This window comes from Lasioglossum baleicum, chromosome 12 (genome assembly GCF_051020765.1).
Source record: "Lasioglossum baleicum chromosome 12, iyLasBale1, whole genome shotgun sequence".
Classification (NCBI taxonomy): domain Eukaryota; kingdom Metazoa; phylum Arthropoda; class Insecta; order Hymenoptera; family Halictidae; genus Lasioglossum; species Lasioglossum baleicum.
In genome coordinates this window covers 299,275-311,416 of record NC_134940.1, presented here as the reverse complement: position 1 = coordinate 311,416, position 12,142 = coordinate 299,275, and positions in this window count along the sequence as shown.

The window sequence follows — 12,142 nt, the reverse complement described above, 5'->3', positions numbered from 1 at the left end:
GCTTTAATGACTGGAAAGACACGATTGAAAAGTGAATAATCGGCTAAGGGAGAGCGAGAAGAACGACGACGACGACGATGAGTAAAAAAAACATGGTGGAAGAGCTGCATGCCTCGGCGAGACGTTTTTACCCGCGTAGACGTGTGGTTGTGCGTGGATTCGATAATCTTTGGCAAGCCGATATCGTTGAAGTTCAAAAATACGCGCGAGACAATCGAGGGCATCGATATATTCTCACGATAATCGATGTATTTAGCAAATATGCATGGATGGTTCCTTTGAAGAGTAAAAATGCGAGCGACGTGTGCAAAGCTTTCGCGTCAGCGTTGAAGAAGGACGGTAGAGTCCCGAACAACTTGCAGACCGACATGGGGAAAGAATTCTACAATACAACGTTTCAAGACTATCTAAGGAGTCGCAACATCAACCATTATTCTACGTTTAGCACTATGAAAGCATCCGTCGTGGAACGTTCCAATCGCACGTTGAAGAACAGCATGTGGAAATTTTTCTCATTGAGCGCAAAATATCATTGGATCGATGCGCTTCCCACGTTGACCGAGGACTACAATAATCGAAAACATCGTACCATCCGTATGCGACCCGTCGACGTGAACCGTAAAAATGCCAGCCGCCTTATGTCCACCGTGTACGACAAGATGGAGATTGCTGGTCCTGCCAAATTTAAGCTCAATGATCGCGTGCGCATTAGCAAGTTCAAAACCCTATTTGACAAAGGATACACGCCGAACTGGTCAACCGAAATATTCAAGATTATCGCGGTGAAACGAACGAATCCTGTCACATACCTCTTGGCCGACGCACAGTGGTCTAAACGGGCGATTTAGCTGGACAAAACCCAAAAAATGGAAATCCAGCAGGAAAATTTCCCGCTTCGGTAAATGAGAGGTAAGGTACCAGGTAAGATGAACCACTGCTGGTTTTTCCCTTTTTATCACCCCATAATAAAATATACCCCCACCAACAACTCATTTTTCAACTTCGTATTTCTTCATCGTCGTTCGACACCTCACTATTCATTAGTATATCTCGTTGTGAACATCTGGTAGTGGAAATATTTGTGGAATTTTTCATTCTATGATGGATACCAGCATGAACCAAAAGGACAAAACTCAAATAAAACTTAAATATATTGTTTATTTGCTTAAAAATGAAAGTATACTTCAAACGTATATAGCATTCAAACTTTGTCAGTCTCGCAAAAAAAAACCTTTAAATACCTTTAGGATGGAACATGTTGGAACATCTTTATAAAAGTCTAGAGTGTCCGAAAAAATCAATTTTATTTGCACGAACTTGCACGTTTGAATTTGAGACAGTTTTTAGTAATTCAATGTCGATATATTTCGAATCATCTCTATGATTCTCTTCTACGGAAGCCACAAATGACAAAAAGATATCAAAACATGATTGGAGTAAAAGTGATATCGTATTTTTGGGCCCGTAAAATTTATGGAAACAATTTTGAAAATTTATAATTTTTTTTAAATTTTGAAAATGATTTTTTTTAGAAAAAAAAAATTTTTTGCAAATGCCCAATTGTCACCACGATGTTTTGAACATTTCGGATAATCTGGCAAGAAAATGTTTCCAACAAAAGTTAATCAATACTCAATCATCTATAAATCCCAATAAAAAAATTTTACAAAAATTTTTTTTTTATTAAAAAAATATGTTTATGTTAATTTTTTAAACACCACTAAGTATTCTTTATTACATATTGTTGTAGCTGGTGTCAAGACGAATCCAATGACCTACTTAACTACGGCTTTAAGTCTTAAAATAATGCTAGAATAATTTTGTCCAGCTAAATCGCCTATTTAGACCACTGTGCGACGTAAGGGGCAAACCGATTGCCGGAGGTTATCTTTTTCTCTAAAACGACTATACTTTATATGTAGAAGTCATTATAATTCATTTCTCTACTTTAATTACATTTTTTTTTATTCTATAGGAATTGTGAAAAAATGTAATTTGTAATAAAATAAAGTACACAAGAGATATTCTCGAATAATTTTACTTTAAAATAATGTATCGCGTTACAAAAACACACACACACAACATTAATTTTTTAACCTGTCTGTTTTGCGCCTCGGCCGCGATGATGTCAGCGCACGAAGCCGCCAGTTCGCAATCGATCAGCGAACTTTGATTGAAAGATTCGCTCTCGACGATCGCTTTCATGATATTCTTCGCGTTGCTATCCTTCACCGCAGCGGCAAAATTCATAAATTTAGCAGTCACCGTAGGAACATTGTCGATCAACCATGAATACATGTTGTACACACAGAATTCGAGATACAAGTTATGCATAGTTTCTTCCGTGATGTACAGAGCCACGAACCTATTCGATAATTTCACCAGATTCATACCATTGTGATTAACTATTTGTAATGTTAAATCATAGCTCATTTTTCGACACTGTTTCTGCATAGTTTGTAAATTGGAAATATACTCCTTCGTGCGCACCAACTCTGTCCATGCGTCCAGGGAAAACGTGATCTCGTTACTGCGATTATCTCCTATAGCCAGTTCCACGCAAATATCATCACCAACGTGCACACCAATTTCAAGATATTTAAAATAATTTCCAGCTATGGAATATCTTCGACTCAAGACTCGCGCGCCGTGCAAACAACTCGACGGTGATGATGATGGCTGTATCATCGATGAAATGGGGCTGCTATTGTGAAAAACCCTGCAACAGATTTCAAAATTAGACATTTTTCTAAATTTCTTTTTTCACAATTTTTCATCTTTTCTACTTACATATTATTTAGCCTCTTCTTTTTGTGCCACTCCTCGATGTTTGAACGATCACATTCGGCAAGTGGTTACGGTTGTGCTGCATCGTGCTGTCTACGTTTTAGCGACGGTTGTCTTGATCTGAAGCATGACGCTCGGAATACGATATTTTTATATGCTGTCTCCTCACCACTCCTTTTACAGATAAGATCAACAAAATGGGCGCATCCCCTCCCCGACTAGTCTACAAAGATTTACAATAATCTCCCTACCACTTCGTTCTCCCTACAACTTCCTTTTCTTTTACGGGGATAAAAAATGGTGACTCGGTTTTTCTTAATTGATGCTATAATGCCCCCAAGGAAGCGTATCGATCAAATTACTACAAATATATCGCTTATCGTCGTTCGGACTCAATGCTAATTTTATTTCCGACATCGAATACACCTGATGTTGTACGGACACTATACGATTACTATTGACACTCTTTTCTGTATTATCATGAAGACAATCGATATAGTCTTTGAAACTTATATCCCGAGCGGTAACATTTGTTCTGATGCCTTTGATTTTTTTAGTTTCGCCATCACCATGCACGCGAATCGCATACATTTTTGAACGAAGTCCTACAAACTCGGTCATAATTTTACCGCCGTTCTCATGCTTCATCAAACCTAGTTGTTTATTGTTCGCAATCGGAACACCGTAAACGTTGTTCGGGTCATAATTGCTTGTATCGTATCGATGGATATCACGTTTCAGCAGCGCATCGTACGCGTCATCGCAAGCGATCTCGTATATCAAGCTGTCCGTGTCCGTGTACAAAATCTTACAATTTTTCTGGAAGTTTGGGTACATGTACTCATAATGGAAGCTGTACAAATGAAATTTCGATATATCCAATACAGCCATGCCTACGTAGATTGGTTTGTAAAATTTAACGAGCAGCTTTTTCATCTGAATCGCGACGAAGTCTTCGGAAAACACTGTATAGCTGTGAAAATTTGGTCTAGCTATCAATCGTTCGACGCCGTGTCTACCATTCCATCGAGAAAGTAATTTCACGATTGCATGATTTCGAACGTTCTCCATCGTTTTCCCAAACACAGCATTGTTCATTAATTTGAACAAATTCTTGGAAAAATCGTTGGTCGCGTTGGCGCGTAATTTTGTGTTCAAATCGATGTAGCCATGTAACCATCGCGACTGTCGAAACTCTAGAATTCGATGAATTTTCTTCAATTTCAGATTGTGCTTTAGACTTTGTTGGAGGTATCGATAATGTACAACGTATCGTTCCTTATCGTGAAGTGTTGCCATCAACTTTCTTTGACTCGAGTCGGTCGCCGCGTCGTGACTTGGACAAAACGGAAGATCCGCGTGAGCATCGTGAATTTCGCGTGGATACTCTAAATCCACCTCCAAAATGTATCCTACGGGGCTATCGTTTGGAACGGATTCGACATCGAAATTATCTATGTCCTCCTCCACCCATCGAAAGTCTCTGTACGGTAGAGGTTGCGACATAGCCCAACCGTACAAATTATTCATGTCAAAATACATTAAGTAGGTGGATGGTTTACTCGAATCGTGCGTAGACAAATATTTGTTGTTTGCATATGCATATCTGTGAGAACATTGGCTCAATCCACCACGTATTCCTCGCTCCACGAACAAAAGCATATCGACGTCGGTGAACAACTCCAATTCAATCTTCGTCATTTTCAACATCACATCCCACGCGAAACCGGGGAGCGTGAAATAATGTGCTGGATCAAGCTTATAATTCTCGAGACAGTCATCGCGAAAATTTTCGAAAACATCCGCCAACAACAATACATCCAATTTTAGATATAAATCACTGTACTCTCCTAGCGTTTGTATAGTGAAACGCGACCAAACCGTATTCGCGTGAAGGTAATCGGCGTCGGATATCTCGCTGCCATTCAACTGATTCTAAAATGCTTCGCGCGACGGCAAACATGTATCGTTTAATTTATCATACGATGTCAGATAGTCGTATGGGAACACGCCTTTTCTGGTCAACAGGTTGAAATCGTCGTCGGAAAGATATGCAAATTCACCTCGTACGATCTGTAATTTGCTTTTGTCCAAGTATGACGACAGCTTGTCCAGACTCGAGTTCAAGAACTTGAACAAGTCGATGAAGCGAAATTTCAAGAACTTTACATACTTTCGTTCTTCACCAGGCTGTCTCTCGATGGAAACGTTTTTCGTGAAAGAGATATACTTCTCTTTCGTCAATGGCAACACGTTTATCTGCCCCTCGAACGCGTTTGCTAATTCTTTGATTTGTCGTGATCCCGAAATGAATAAGAACAGGTTTGGAAGAATGTTACTGGTCTTTATTTTACTCTTTACGATGTCGACGGTTTCAAGCTCAGATAACTTCTGCAGTAAGGATGCTGGAAAAAAAGGGGAGAAGGATGTCTTTGGAGTAGGGGGATTGTAGGGGAGTTGTAGGAGAGGAAAAGTGAAAGTAGAGAGTTCAAGTAAGGGATGGTCGCTGGTCAGGACGTCTGGTTTTCGTCTACGTCAAGGACGGCTCAAGGAATACGGTTGTATGTAATAGGAGGACGGAAAGAGAGAGAAAGAACTGGAGAGGATGGTTGAGATTTATGATCGGGGACAACCCTGCGTTGGGAAAACTACTGTCGTACATGTGGCCCTTATTGTAAGGAAGACTGCTAGAGCAGGTATAAGTTAGCAAAGGCATGCAGTATCTGACACCTCCCTCCTTTAGATTAATTTACGGATCTTAAAACGTGAATTAATTAGACTCTATCGTTGGGGTATAAATGGTACAGAAAAGATTTTAGAATTGATACTGATAATATAACGCAAGAATAATAAAAGATCGCACAAGAATAATAGAAAAGATAATGTGGGAATAAAAAATAAAAAATAAAAATATATAGCGCAAGAAAAATAATAAAGATATCGCAAGAATAATAATAATATAGCAAGAAAAATAGAAAAGATATTGCGGAAATAATGAAGAAATAACACAAGAATAATAATAATATCGTAAGAATAAGAGAATGATAACGTAAGAATAATAGAAAAGATAATGTGAGAGTAGTAAAAAAAGAAATAACGCAAGAATATGAAAAAAGATATCGCTAGAATAATACAAAAAAAAAATGACGCAATGATATTGATATTAAAATGTATATACGAGTCGAAATGTGTTATGTCGCGATTGGGTTAATCCATATTTACGGAAGGGGCACGGGATGATGATCTTCTTAGTCCATGTGGTAAGGTCGGTCGGATCGGAAGATCGTCTTGGCGGTAGCCATCAAAATTACGTGTCAAATGAGGGTCGAATTCCCTCTCTTCTGACTTGGAGCTGGATTCTTCTTCCAGAATTTGTGATAGTTGCGTCCTCGTCACAGGTCCGGCGTTGATGTTGGTGTTGATTACTTTGAAACAGCAGGAGTCCCGTGTTAACTTTGGCTCCTTAGCGAAACACAGGTACCTCATTGTAGGCCGCAACAATCCAAGGCATCGTAGGAGATTGATTATAAGTATCAATCCGACAATGGTTATTGTGACACTTAATAGAACAGTGTACCCTTGGTTATGATGAACGGTTATCGGTTTGTCGGGTTGTTCTTGTAAGAGAGTATCTAGTTGTGTAAGTTTATGGTTTGTATATTTAAATTCTTCCGTACTCGTATTTGTAATTTTGATCGGAGTTAAACGTATTGGCGTAATCGTGGAATTTTTGCGTTGTTTGGGACAGCAATCATCTTCGGCGATGTTGTATGTCGTTACATTGTGACTACGATTTGTAGTAATTCCTTGTGATGGTTCCAAGACTATTGTTTTCGTATAACCCTTACATTGGGGTTGAAGTCGAATAATTCCAGCGGATATTAGTTCAATGTCTTCAATGTGTGTCGGAGAGCATGACAGAGATAGTTGTAAAGGATGCATGGCAGTAAAGATCCATTCGTTATTTTGGATGTAATGCCACATCTCGAAATCAGGTTCGGTTGTATAAATCTGACATGATGATGGTACTCTCTTAACGATGGAAGTGAGTAGAGTTGACTCGCATGTTGGTTGTCCAGATGTTCGAGTCACGTGTTTGATGGAACAAATACGTTCCCTGGTGTCGACTGTTAAACATGCTTGTAGACTTTGAAGCAATGCGTAATACACCTTATTATTACTCAGTAAGATGTAAGGAGAACTTGGTTGAATATATGAGTAGGTGTTTCGAGGGTTAAGAGGAACAGGGAATGGTAACATTTCATAGAGCTCATATTGCATCTCTTCGACTAATGGAATTTTAATATTGAATATTAATATATTATTGATACAAACAATATTTAACTGATGCAGTTTTTCGTACTTGTATATGTTAGAATATGTTAATGCGATAGGCCATTTCAATCCGTTCTGGAGAATAATGCTATTCAATTCGTGAAGCAGATTTTGAGGGGTAATTATCTGTGGGTGTAATATATTATGAATTCCCAATGTAATAGAATAGATAATTGTATTGTAATAGTCATCTAGTTCTGAAGATATTTGTGATAACGAAAATATTTGTTCGAAAATAAGGTGTCGCGTAAAAATATCGTTGAGATAATTAGTGGTCAAGTTAGAAAAGTTATTGAATAATTTGATGTTTTCATTAAGTTTATCCTCATCAGCGCGGAGATTCTGAATAGATGAATTAAAGTTTTGTATAGTATTGCTAATAATTGAGATTTGTTGTTTCATTAATAATTGGACATTTCTATTTTCAAGAATAGTTGAATCCATTGTTTTTTTATAAAATTCGACATCTTCGGCATTAGGAGTGCCGAATAGCCAATGTAAAATGTAAGTTGTGCTGTCAAATAATCCTCTTTTTATTCTTTTCCCTTTAATCGATTCGTTGTTTATCATGTACTTTAAAGTTTCAATTTTATCCTCAATTGCTGAGATACGCGATTGTATATTCTGAAGAGATTGGTGACAAAAATTTGCATTATTATTATATAATGTTTGTGTAGGTTTGTTTTTACACATGTCTAACGATTTCACATAAAATCTAAGGAGTTGATGGTATCGTTGTTCCACGATTGTAAGATTGATATGGGTCAATAAAGTATATTCCGAGTTTGAAAGTTTTATGCTGCCTAGGTGGTTGTAATATAATCCTACATTGTTATTTATCTCGAATATTTCGTAGTAACGTTCAGTTCTGAGAGGATGACTAGGGGTTAGTAAAAGGAATATCAGTAGTGGTAGGATGATTTGAGAATGAAGATTTCTATTCATCTTCAGTGCCTGAAACAAAAGGTTTCAGCAAATTAGTATGGTACGTAATTAGTTTCCTATTCTTTAAAATTTGAACTGTGTTATTAGAGTTAACCTTTGTTATTTTGTAAGGACCATTAGAATTCGGTGTAAGTTTTTTGTTTAGTCCAGGAGTACTCTGTTTATTTAAAATGTATACTAAATCATCGACGTTGTATTTGTGTAAAATAATTTTATTATCGTAATAGGTTTTTGATTTTGTTTTGGACTGTATTAAATTATCTCTTGCTACCTTTTGTGTATGATTTAATTTTTGTTTCAAATTAACTACATAATCGTCATAAGAATAATTTAGTGTAGGCTCGTGAGTTATATTACTCGGTAGATATGGTTTACTTCCGAAGAGTGTTTCATACGGAGTAAATCCGGTTGATTTGTGTACATGTGTGTTATATGCTAGCATTGCAAAACTTATGTATTCGTCCCAATCTGTTTGTTTGTTATTAATATAGTGTTTTAAATAATCTTTTAAAGTTAAGTGTGATCTTTCTAGTGCACCATTAGTCTGCGGGTGATAAGGGGAAGATACTATGTGTTTGGTATTAAATAATTTAGTCAGATCTTTCATTAAACGTGACATAAAATCAGTTCCTTGGTCACTGAGTATAGATCTAGGAATTCCGAATAAAGTTCTAAATTTAGACAATTCCCTGGCGACGGTCTCAGCTTCATGATTTGGTATAGGAGTAGCGTATGAGAATTTGGTTAAATCATCTTGCATAGTCAGTATGAAACGATTATTATTTAAGGTTTGTGGTAAAGGTCCAACAATATCGATTGCAAGTCTTTCGAAAGGTTTATTGGACGTAGACGTGATTTCCATTGGAGCTTTAGAAGGTCGGAAGTTAGTTTTATTTGTTTGGCAAGAGGGGCATTTCTTTATATAATTTTTTATGTCTTTCTTCATTGAGTCCCATTTATAAAATTCTTTGATTCTCCTATATGTTCTAAGGAAACCTGAATGACCAGCCAATTTGGAATCGTGATTTTCTTGTAAGATTTGTATAATTTCGTCTTTTGATTTGGGAGTGACGCGTTCGGTATCTAAGATGATAGGTGTAACGTTTGTATCTTTAAAAATATAATATATAATTTCGCCGAACATGTTTCTTTTTATATTTTTATTATTAATTGTAACGTCGTGAATATAGAGATTTCCAGAATAATTGTTTTCTTGTAAATGATTATTCAAATTTTGTAGTGTGTAAAATATTTCTTTATATTCTAATTTATCGAAATGGAATGGCTTGCAAATGCAGACATATGTAATTTGAGAGTCTTTGATGAGTTTTATAGTCGAGTATAAATCATCGGGTTCTTTGATTCTGGACATGTCGTATTTGTTACGTAACGCTGCTGAAAATAAATTACTCTCATCTAAATCTTTCGAATAAAATAAGACATTTGGAAAATAATTGAACTTATCACAGGGAATAGATTTGATTTTTGGTATGTCGAGATTTTTATAATGAAACTGTATAAAACTGTCAAAAGAATGATTATTTTGAATCATGTGTATTAATGGAGGGCGGGATAATGCGTCCGCGTTCGAATTGAGACTACCTGGTTTATATATAATTTTATAATCATAATCTTCTAGTTTTAGTCGCCAGCGTAGTAATCGACCTCCCGGGTCTTTGCAATTGAATAGCCAGGTAAGAGGTTTATGGTCTGTTACGATACAGAACCGTCGGCCGTACAGGTAGGGCCTAAAATGTTTAACACTCCAGACAATAGAAAGTAATTCCTTCTCTGTCGTGCTATAGTTTTGTTCGCTTTTATTTAAAGTGCGAGAAGCATATGCGATGGGTAAATCTTTTCCGATAGGACCTTGACTTAGAACGGAACCGATGGCATAATTAGAGGCATCCGTAGTGAGGAGAAATTCTTGGTTAAAATTAGGATATTGAAGAATCGGTTGTGTCGTTAATACTCTTCGAAATTCGTCGAAAGATTTTGTTTGTTCAGAAGTCCATTCGAAAATCATATCCTTTTTTAATAAAATTGTTAATGGTTTAGCTATTCTGGCAAAATCGTTTATAAATTTTCGATAGTAACCGACAAGTCCTAAGAAAACCTTGATATCTTTTTGGTTTTTAGGTGTAGGAAATTTAGCAATAGCATTAATTTTGTCAGGATTTGGTTGTACGCCCTTGTCTGATATAATATGGCCTAGATATGCTACTTCATGTCGCATAAATTCGCATTTATCTGGCTGTAGTTTTAAATTATTTTGTCTTAAACGATCGAAAATAGATTTTAATTTTATTGAATGTTCTTCAATTGATGAGGCGTAAATGACGATATCGTCAAGATAGACAAAACATTGAAGACCTTGCAAACCCGTTAGGATTGAATTCATTAACCTTTGGAAGGTTGCAGGAGCATTTTTTAAACCAAAGGGCATTCTTGTGAACTCATAATGTCCTAAGGGGGTAGTGAAGGCTGTTTTCTGTTTGTCAGAATTTCGCATTGGAATCTGATGAAACCCAGACGCCAGATCTAGAGTTGTAAAATATTTCGAGTGTCCTAGCTGATCTAAAATATCCTCGATATTGGGTAAGGGATAGGCGTCGCCGATTGTAACGTCATTTAATCGTCTATAATCAATTACGACTCTCCATTTTCGTTCACCGGAGGAATCTAATTTTTTCGGTACAACCCATAAAGGGGATGACCACGGAGAAATAGAGGGTTGTATTATCCCTTGTTTTAACATTTTATCAATTTGTTTATTCACCTCGAGTTTGTGAACTTCCGGATATCTATAAGACTTCGTGAAAATGGGTGTAGAATTTGTTAAATTAATTTCATGTTCGATAGTATTTGTTGCGGATAAAATGTCGTCAGAAAAATGAAATATATCGTGATATTCTTTACAAATATTTAAGACTGATCTTTGTTCTTCTAAATTTAGATGTTCCAACCGTATGTTTTCTTCTAATAGTTGTTGTCGTTTTAATGGAGGGTTGGTTGAATTATTTGCTACAAGGATTGTGGAGCTAGATGGAAGTTGTTCTAAATACACCGAAATTGGTTTTATTTGTAAATCTATTATGCGCGTATTCAAAATCGTAGCATAAGCTCTATTATTTTGATTTACTTTAGTGATTGCTTTTGACAAATACACTCCTTTTTGTAACTCTAATTCCGGAACGATACCTTCTTGGATTTCGGGATTTTGTACTTCGATTTCGATAAGAGTTTCTGTTCGCGCCTTAAGGTTAATTAAATTTATTTCTCGAATTTCAGATTTGTGAGGATTTAAGTAGATCGGTATGGTCGATGATCTAAAAGATAGAGTGCGTGATTGATAATCGATAGTTGCAGATTCTTTCTGTAGAAAATCCTTACCTAATAAGCCGTCGAAAGGGACGTTTGTTGCTTGATTTAGGATATAGAATTTTATATCGACAGTGGAATCACCTACTTTTACAGGAATCAAACAACTGCCTACAGTTTCGACTGGAGTATTCACGCTAAGACCTTGTAATACCAATTTATCTTTAGAATTAAAATACGTATTAGGATTTAATTTGCATGCTTTGATTAACGATATGTTTGCACCTGTATCTACTAAGAGCGTGAAGGTTTGATTTTCATTTTTCGAATATGACGAAGACACCGTAATATAATCTAAATTATCGCTTGGAATAGGAATGTTTAATTCTCGAATACCGCTAAGCGAGAGATTTGACCCTCCAGCTCGGTGTCCATCGCTGGGGGTTCCTGGGAGTTTAAATGTACCGCGGCGTTTTCTGTCTGTCGGGTTGTATGATTAGATATTTCTTGTCTTCGATTGTTATTAAATTGCCTTTTCCGACACTCCGTAATTACATGACCCTGTTTCTTACAATAATTACAAAACCTTGACTGATTTGCATGTTGAGTCGTGTTTGGTTGAATATGGCTTTGATTTCGATTTTGCGTTTGAGATTGACGGAATTCGTTCGGAGGTCTGTACTGCTGTTGATTTCGATAAGGGGTTTGATTTGAATTAGAAACTTGAACGTTATTAATAACTCTACTACGATCG